Source organism: Physella acuta, unplaced genomic scaffold (assembly GCF_028476545.2).
Source record: "Physella acuta isolate Inbredline_101_S28 unplaced genomic scaffold, ASM2847654v3 ptg002077l, whole genome shotgun sequence".
In the NCBI taxonomy this organism is placed as follows: Eukaryota; Metazoa; Mollusca; class Gastropoda; family Physidae; genus Physella; species Physella acuta.
The window spans coordinates 1-10453 of record NW_026733579.1 but is presented as its reverse complement, the minus strand read 5'-3'; positions in this window follow the sequence as shown (position 1 = coordinate 10453).

Sequence of the window (10453 nt, the reverse complement as noted above, 5' to 3'; positions counted from 1 at the left end):
GTCCGATACAGTGGTCTAACGGTCCGACACATTGTCACGTCGATACTTTTGTTGGGAAAGATAGGAGAGATAGGAGTGGGGGGGGGGGGGGATTAATCTATTCACAAACTATCTGCCGTACTATTTGAAGAGATCTTCACATATAATTTAGATAATCTGTTAGATATGGATGTGAATCTAGATCTTGATAGATGACAGATGACATGACAGATGAGAGTGGATAGATGATAGATTTAGATAGATGTCAACAGATGAAGCTGTATGTAAATAAGATGACTTACTTGTTAAACTATCTGAAACGGATAAACTAATGTTGTATGTATGTAAATATGTCAAGATGTCTTATTTGTTAAACTATCTGAAAACGGACAAACTAATGTGGTATATATGTAAATATGTCAAGATGTCTTATTTGTCAAACTGTCTGACAACAATTAAACTAATGTTGTATATATGTAAATCTGTCAAGATGACTTACTTGCTAAATTATCTGACCAGAGAAAAATTAATGCTGGACCTTACATCCCATGTTACACCTCAACAGATTTCCCCATGTTAGCAGGGAGAGCAAAATGTAATTCTTTGATCTTTTGCTCCCAGCAACATGACTGAGGGAATTTAATACGCTCGGGCCATGAGGGTGGGAGGGGGTGGAGGGGGGGAGTAGGGGGTGGGGGATGGAGGGGGATGGAGGGGATGGAGGGGATGGAGGGGATGGAGGGGGATGGGTTTGTTGTCATCGGAGGATGCCTCACGACCGGGAAGGAAAAAATATTTAGCACAGTTTTGTCGCTCACTTCAACATCGTTATATTGAGGGTAGGGGAGGTGGGGTGGGGATGTGTGGTGGGGTGGGCGGAGAGGTGGGTGGGGTGGGGTGGAGAGGTGGGGGAAACCCGAATGTTCATGCTGAGATTCGATCTCTCAAATTACTCGGCTAAAAAACCAAAGCAAGACAAGTATGTTGTTGATGTGGAATAGAATATGTAGGCAGATTTGAATATTTGTGTATGTTGTTGATGTGGAATAGAATATGTAGGCAGATTTGAATATTTGTGTATGTTGTTGATGTGGAATAGAATATGTAGGCAGATTAGAATATTTGTGTATGTTGTTGATGTGGAATAGAATATGTAGGCAGATTAGAATATTTGTGTATGTTGTTGATGTGGAATAGAATATGTAGGCAGATTAGAATATTTGTGTATGTTGTTGATGTGGAATAGAATATGTAGGCAGATTTGAATATTTGTGTATGTTGTTGATGTGGAATAGAATATGTAGGCAGATTAGAATATTTGTGTATGTTGTTGATGTGGAATAGAATATGTAGGCAGATTTGAATACGTGTGTATATTGTTGTATGTTGTTGATGTGGAATATAATGTGGAGACAGATTAGAATACGTGTGTATGTTGTTGATGTGGAATAGAATATGTTTGGTGATTAGAATAAGTGTGTATGTTCTTGTATGTTGTTGATGTGGAATATAATGTGGAGACAGATTAGAATACGTGTGTATGTTGTTGATGTGGAATAGAATATGTTTGGTGATTAGAATATGTGTGTATATTGTTGATGTGGAATACAATATGTTTGGTGATTAGAATATGTGTGTATCTTGTTGATGTGGAATACAATATGTAGGCAGACTAGAATATTTGTGTATGTTGTTGTATGTTGTTGTAGAGATAAAACACGGGCAGGTACTGAAGTGAGATACACGTACACAGGTCGCAGGAATTATTATCAAATGCAAAGTGAGGCTTTAATGAAATAATTATTCTAAACTGAAGTCTATTGGCTAGAGTCCGGCTAGAGCAAAGGTTACCCAAAATGGTAGATACATGTCCCTGCGACTTTGTTTGACCGCAGTTTCAAAACTGACAAACTTATTTAGAACTATACAATACTTTATACAATATTCTGGCCTTACACTATTATGGCCATACTATTGTATTCATACACTATTGTCGCCATCGCTATTATGGCTAGCACTATTCTGGACATACTATTGTATTCATACACTATTGTCGGCATCGCTATTATGGCTAGCACTATTCTGGACATACTATTGTATTCATACACTATTAGGGTCATCGCTATTATGGCTAGCATTATTCTGGCCATACTGTTGTATTCATACACTATTGTCGCCATCGCTCTTATGGCTAGCATTATTCGGGGCATAGACTAATCTGACCATGCAGTATCTTTGCTATAGTATTGTGATCATAAATGTAGTTGGCCAAACCATGTCTAGGTCTTTCTATTCTCAGTACACATCATAGTCTATACAGCAACCAGTCTAAAGCAGGAGACGACTGTAACAGTTTGAGGATCGCTGGGTTAGGACCATGGAGAACTGTGTTAGAACCACTCAACATCTGTGGAACATTACCATACAGTGAGAAACAGGTGCTGATTAATTACATCAAGCGTTACGGTGGAATAAACGGTAGTGGTTTTTTCTGTTAAAACAAGCACTAATGACATAGGCCATTATGTTAATGTGTTTCATTGTCCATTATGTTTGGTTTAACATCGTGGGTCATTGTCCATTATGTTTGGTTTAACATCGTGTGTCAATGTCCATTCTGTTTGGTTTAACATCGTGTGTCATTGTCCATTCTGTTTGGTTTAACATCGTGTGTCATTGTCCATTCTGTTTGGTTTAACATCGTGTGTCATTATCCATTCTGTTTGGTTTAACATCGTGTGTCATTGTCCATTCTGTTTGGTTTAACATCGTGTGTCATTGTCCATTCTGTTTGGTTTAACATCGTGTGTCATTGTCCATTCTGTTTGGTTTAACATCGTGTGTCATTATCCATTCTGTTTGGTTTAACATCGTGTGTCATTGTCCATTCTGTTTGGTTTAACATCGTGTGTCATTGTCCATTCTGTTTGGTTTAACATCGTGTGTCATTGTCCATTCTGTTTGGTTTAACATCGTGTGTCATTGTCCATTCTATTTGGTTTAACATCGTGTGTCATTGTCCATTCTGTTTGGTTTAACATCGTGTGTCATTGTCCATTCTGTTTGGTTTAACATTGTTCGCCATTGACCATTATGCCAGATGGTTACATCACTGACAAGCCTTATCGCGTTATATTCGTTACAATCATGATTTAAACCAACCCCCATACGGTTTAAATTATCATTAACGTCTGAACAATTAACGTCAACATCGACCCATTATGTCACAATTAACCTTTGTGCAATATTCATAATGCTCGGATTAACAGCCCCCAGTTGCTAAAGCTTGGCTAATTACGGCGCGATTAGCAGTTAATTAGTTTATTTAATTAGGATTAGTTAAGCCGCAGCGTAACGTGCATGTTACAGTCTAACGTAACCATCTGCTGTTTGTGGTGATGCCAAATCTGGGAATAAAAAAAAACACAACCAGTGCCAGCTAGAGAACAAATCTACAGCCGTTAATGTTGTTTTGAATTGAAAGTGTTTCAGTGGAGTTTTAGATAACGTTTGTCGACTCTTCGCTCACGAGAGTCGTGATAATAAAGTTTGTCTGATGTGGGCTCAGGAGAGTCACAATAAAAAGATGTTAGTGCTTCAGGGAACTACTGAAGAATGTTTTGCTTATGAAATACAATCTGCTCTAACGTTTAGAGGCTAATCGTTTAAACATACACATACGTGTATGGAAGGATAATTTTATATATACAAACATATGAGCCAGATTTTCATATCTACCAAGAAACATAAATGTTTTGCACATCGCTATTAAGTAAAAATGTCGGGTTTCGCATTTGTGTATTTGGCATTCTACATCAAACAAATAGCTCACAAAGCAAACGATGTTTATTTCTAAAGGGAATTGTTTATTGGTGTCTGCGCAAGACAGGAAATTACATGGTTGGGGTGGGGGGGGGGGGGTCCAGATAGAAGGATTGGATAGAATTATCCAGCATGTCGACGGACGTAATTTCTATGTAAGGGAGGGTTAACGGACATGACTGGTGTAATAACAGGTTTTGAATAAATTTTTTGGGTTTGTGTAGGGTTAATGATATAGTGATATTATGTAGAAGTGTTCTAGTTCTGGGGGGATGATATAGCAATGTTGTGGCTGTGTGTGGGGTGATATAGCAATGTGGTGGCTGTGTGTGGGAGGTGATACAGCTATGTTGTGGCTGTGTGCGGGTGATATAGCAATGTTGTGGCTGTGTGTGGGGGTGATATAGCAATGTTGTGGCTGTGTGTGGGGTGATATAGCAATGTTGTGGCTGTGTGTGGGGGTGATATAGCAATGTGGCTGTGTGTGGGGGTGATATAGCAATGTTTTGGCTGTGTGTGGGGGTGATATAGCAATGTTGTGGCTGTGTGTGGGGGTGATATAGCAATGTTGAGGCTGTGTGTGAGTGGGGGGGGGGGGGTGATATAGCAATGTTGTGGCTGTGTGTGGGGGTGATATAGCAATGTGGCTGTGTGTGGGGGTGATATAGCAATGTTGTGGCTGTGTGTGGGGGTGATATAGCAATGTTGTGGCTGTGTGTGGGGGTGATATAGCAATGTTGTGGCTGTGTGTGAGTGGGGGGGGGGGGGTGATATAGCAATGTTGTGGCTGTGTGTAGGGGTGATATAGCATCTCGCGTGATTTACTTGCTAAAATTTCTTCACAGTCTTACTAGACCACAAACCTACACAAGAACCGTAACTCCACATTCTCAACTCATCAGTTATTCCTCCTGAATCTCCCCGCCTCAGACGAGGGCCAATCGTCTGCTTGGTACGGCTTAACCTGTGAACACCGAGCACATCAACCTGACGGAGATGGACGACTTGGGTCGGAGGGTTATTTGATGTCAACTTGATTGCTTTCTACTGAATTTGTTTACCAAACGGGATACAATCGGGTCGGGGGGTTATTTGATGTCAACTTGATTGTTTTCTACTTAATTTGTTTACCAAACGGGATAAAATCAGGGTCGGAGGGTTATTTGATGTCAACTTGATTTTCTCCTAATGAATTTGTTTACTGAATGGGATACAATCCAACGTACATATTTGTTGACGTCATTATCTGGTTAATCAAGTTACAAATTGTTTTCATAAACATTGGTAATAATACAGTTTTTAACATAACGCGTGTAATTAATTACATAAAGAAACTAAACTTTACAATCGGAGTAGTGTGTTATAAAAAAAAATATTGGTTAGTTGAAATCAGTGGTTCTTAACATTTTAGTGGGTGCCAAACCCCACTAGTTTCATATGTGCATTCACTGAACCCTTCTTAAAAGTTCTAACGTACGCACTGACAAAATACAAGGGTGAACCACATAAGTAGGGTGAGTGTTATGACTTCCACCGAACCCCTGAAACTGACTCGCCGAACCCCTGGGGTTCGATCGAACCCAGGTTAAGAAACACTGTTTTAATGCTTAATCTGTTATTATCTTATGTTTTGATTCTCGTTAATTTATTAACATAAATTATCACAAGTCTGGAGTCAGCATAGTCTCTCTTTGATCACACAAATTATCAGTGGCGCCCAGTGGTCTTGTGAAGTGTAGGTACATACAAAGACCAACAACTGCTAATTAACGAACTAATTTAACTCCGAAAGATCTTCCTGTACAGCTAATTAATTTGAACTAGAAAAAAAGTCTGATTAGAGAAACACAAAGAGAAATGTGGGTAGACAGACATTAGCGTGTGTCGACAAACATAGACAGGAGTCTATGTAGAGAAACGTAGGATGATGGAAATATCTACTTTCGCCGCACGAATCACATAATTTAAGATTCTACCTGTACGGTTACATCCAGGTAATTAAGCAATTACATTAAGCAGCAGCGTCAAGTGTTTAGAAGGCCCGTAGATTAATGAAGAAATAATTCGGGTAATTCACTCAACAGGAAATATTTCCTTCAGGTGAAAAATGCACAAAACATCATGAGATGGCGTCGTTCTGTCGTCGTTTCTGATGTGTACGTCAGTAGACGTGTTGGATGTGTACGTCAGTAGACGTCTTGAATGTGTACGTCAGTAGACGTCTTGGGTGTTTCATTCAGTAGACGTCTTGGATGTGTACGTCATTAGACGTCTTGGATGTTTCATTCAGTAGACGTCTCGCGTGTATCCGTTGTTTGACGTGTATACAGACTGCTGGATACCAAACGAACAAGCCGTTCCTTAACATTTCAAAGAGATGTTTTTTTAACCAGACGATTCTCTCGGCGGTAAGCCTGGGTTGAAAGACGTCAGACAAAAGGTCATGACGTCCGGGACGTAACTCTAGAATTTTCCAGAAAGTTTTTAATCTACATCGTGTTGGGAAGTTAAACTCTACACTTTTCTCCGTCCTACCAAAAATTAAGTCCCCTGGTATAGTTGTGAACTAGATAGAAAAAAAAAGTGAGTGAAACAGTTTTAGCCCCGTGTGAAATCAGGTTACGTCGGGTAATCCCCAGGGTACTCGCGCCGACGTGGTGAAATGTAACGTAAATAATGGCCAGATTTCTTCGACGTGCCGGTTTATCTGGCACGTAGACGGTCCAGGTGAGTCGAGTCTACCGCTAGCCACTGGTTCACCCCCCTCCCCCACCACCCCCACGGGGAAAATCCGATAGTCGAGAAATGTTGGCTGATAGGATTATGGGCAGACCTGAAGAGTGAGTTAAGATTATCGTGTGGTAATTAAACTTGAATGTCTACTTTAATTAACCGTGGCTTGTCCGGCGTCTAAAATAGGGTGGGATTTAGTAAGGAATACGTGGAGGAATCTAAACACCTGTCTAAAATTGGGTGGGATAGAGTGAGGAATACGTGGAGGAATCTAAACACCTGTTTAAACTAGTTTTAACTAGATGAATATAAGAATTAGTAATGTATTGAATCAGCGTACGGATAAGCACGAATATGATGAGAAGTATTAGAAGGTGGATTAGTATTTAGACTGTTATATAATGAACGATTCGGACCAATTTGTGACAAGAGTTGACATTATTTTAATATAATATTGAAACCCGAAAAGAATTTCTTTCAGACATCTCTTCGGCTATCTTCCCTCTAAGCTGCGTGGTTGCGCGGCCGCGCAGTACTTTTTAACTGCCGCGCGTTCATTTTGTAAAATACATATGTCCTTGTATAAGACTTTTAGAACACCGCACACACAAAATATACGCTGCACACGATCCTTTTCCCTATAGAGGGAACATAGCTCTTCGGGCACTCTTCCACCTCCAGGAGAAAAAAGTCTGAAAGAAACACTGGGAACGGTGTGGACGGGTGTAAGAGCGTATTACTGCTAACTCCAAAAGTCGCGAGTTCGAACCATGGGCAAATGAGACTAATTAGCTGGGGACAGTAACCTATCTAGGCTAAAAAATAGGAATCTGCTTGCAGATGAATCTGTGTGGACCGTGTGGACCAGAGCTAAGGGAGAATACCCAGTTAGTGGTGAAACAGGCTAAAGTTAGAGTCAGTGGTGAAACAGGCTAAAGTTAGAGTCAGTGGTGAAACAGGCTAAAGTTAGAGTCAGTGGTGAAACAGGCTAAAGTTAGAGTCAGTGGTGAAACAGGCTAAAGTTAGAGTCAGTGGTGAAACAGGCTAAAGTTAGAGTCAGTGGTGAAACAGGCTAAAGTTAGAGTCAGTGGTGAAACAGGCTAAAGTTAGAGTCAGTGGTGAAACAGGCTAAAGTTAGAGTCAGTGGTGAAACAGGCTAAAGTTAGAGTCAGTGGTGAAACAGGCTAAAGTTAGAGTCAGTGGTGAAACAGGCTAAAGTTAGAGTCAGTGGTGAAACAGGCTAAAGTTAGAGTCAAGGGACCATATAGCTCATAACATTCTAACGTTCCAGGACAATTGTACGTCTGTATATTGAGCTAGGGTCAGAAGTTTCACCCAACACTGTGGCGCACACTGTCCACAGGACAATAAAGGGGGGGGGCAGAGTTTCTTCTAGGCTTTTCTTCGGGGGGATTAATTTATGTAGAAAACATATACTTTTACCAGAGACCGCCCCTCGAAAATATAAAGTGCCCCCCCCGTAGAAAAAAGCCTGAAAGAAACACTGGGGAAGGGTGGGCTGACAACAGAGTTGGATGGGGGAGGGGGTGGCTGGCAAGACAGCATACACGTCCACAAAGAAAGGAATTTTTTAATTCACAAAATGTTTCTTGAATAGAGACAGAAGTAAACTAACATACATTCATTCGATACAAGATCATCTAGGTTAGGTTGAATCTTAAGTCTGAAGGCCATACTATGTAACCAGCAAACGAGTTGCTAGCTTTATTTTACTCCAGTTTAAAAAAATCAAAAGTATTATATTATGGCTTTACCTCATCTTATAATATAATATAACAAAATAATAAACCGCCATCGCTTTTATGTTGTCCCATATATGAATGATCCCTTCATAATAATTTTAAAATTACAATGGGAACAATTTTAAAAATATTCTCAAGGGTAAAAATAAACAATTAGCGTTCAGAAAATGTGCCTTGAAATAGAAATGTGAAGTACATCAAACTTTAAGAAACTGTCAACAACAAAAAAAACTTGGAAAAATAAAATTTTTGCGGCGTTTTGGCTTGTGTTCAAATATTTGTGTCAGACGATTGATGGGGGGAGGGGGTGGTGGTCGGGGGGAGGGGGGGGGGGGGGCGGGTAATTATAGTCTGTGCTGGGATGAAACGGGTGTCGGAAATTGAGGAATTCAAATTAGCGTTAAAACAGCGCTTGACGTCATTAAAACATCGCTTGACGTCATTAAAACATCACTGATGTTATTAAAACATCGCTTGACGTCATTAAAACATCGCTTGACGTCATTAAAACATCGCTTGACGTCATTAAAACATCGCTTGACGTCATTAAAACATCGCTTGACGTCATTAAAACAGCGCTTGACGTCATTAAAACATCCCTGGGGTCATTAAAACATCGCTTTATGTCATTAAGAATTAAGACATCCCTCGACGTCACACAAACATCGCTGGACGTCGCTAAAACATCGTTGACATCATTTAAACATCGCAAGATGTCATTAAAACATCGTTTAATTAACGTCACACATTGATTGCTCCCCATCCGGAGAGTTCCTGTGGTGGGGTGGGAGGGGCCATGATGCTGTAGCTTGTCTACATCAGATGTGTGGCGCCGGGGTGGTGCCACTTGATTAAATTGCTCAAACATTTGTAAAGGCTTTTATTAAGCTTACTAAATTATGTTGGTGATGGCTCAGCAAATATTGGAATATTTATTTCACCCACTTCCCATTGTCTGGGAATATTAATTTCATCCACTTCAATTGAGCTGAAATTTGGCACAGTGGTAGATCTGACAGTTGTTTTTATTTAAACTAGCGTCAAATATTAATTCAAAAATATAAAACAATTTAAGCTAAGAAAAAAAAAGTTATACACTTTGTAATACGTATATTTGACCATATAAGAAAAAAAAATTTAATTATATATCGATTCATCTGAATTTAACGACTTTTGAGAATATGGTATAAGACAATAAGTTATTTTCCTTTCTATTCTCATGGGAAGTATGTTGATTATTCAACTATCTATATATATATATATATAATTCTCTTCTTGGATACCCTAGAAAACACCAAGCTGTAAGCGCGCCTAGCAGCCCCTCTCTTCCTCTCTAAGCATATCTCTACCACCCCCCACATGGTCTGGCGAGCTGTGGTTCACGCTAAATGTTTACAATCGTAGAGCCGGGTTTAGTGACGGCTACTAGGGGCAGATAATTTAGTTTGAAACGATTTTAAACTTAGGGGAGGTAACTAAGAGAAGGCCGCTTTCACCGAAAAAAAAGGGGGGGGGGGGGTAGGTGGGGGGGGGGGTTATCGTCCTTAACCACCTACTGATAGTGTTTTAAAGCAAATATTTTCAGTGTCAGCATTGGGACTGTCGAATTCACAAATTATGAATTACTGAAAAGTAGAAAATAAAACAACTAATTAGCGGCGTATGATACGCCGCGGGTCGGCTCGTTCTAAATATTTTTAACAAGGTATTATTTTCGACCACAGTGAACGGTGTCGTGAACATGTCTATATTGGTCATTTAATGATACACATTATGTATGCATTTATATATTTTGAAACGTGCTTTAATATACTTGAGACGTTTCTTTATTTATCAAATATTGTACTAAATCTTTGATGTGACTGACACAATTTTACGAGAGCTCTTTCCTTTTACGTTAAGCAGTCTAGTAATATCGATTTCATATACATTTTAAGTATGCTGGTTATGAAGTTTCCATATAAAGTTACAGCATGGAAAAATACTTTTACTTAACTAAAAGGTATCCGATGGCATTAATGCTCGCTTAATTTCAGTTGACAACATAGAACATTATTGCTCTCACGTTGACACTCAAATAGACATTTTATCTCCCCGGCCAGTGTTCTTAGAGTTAATCTCTCCCCCCCCCCTTAGCCAGTGGTTTTACAGGTAAT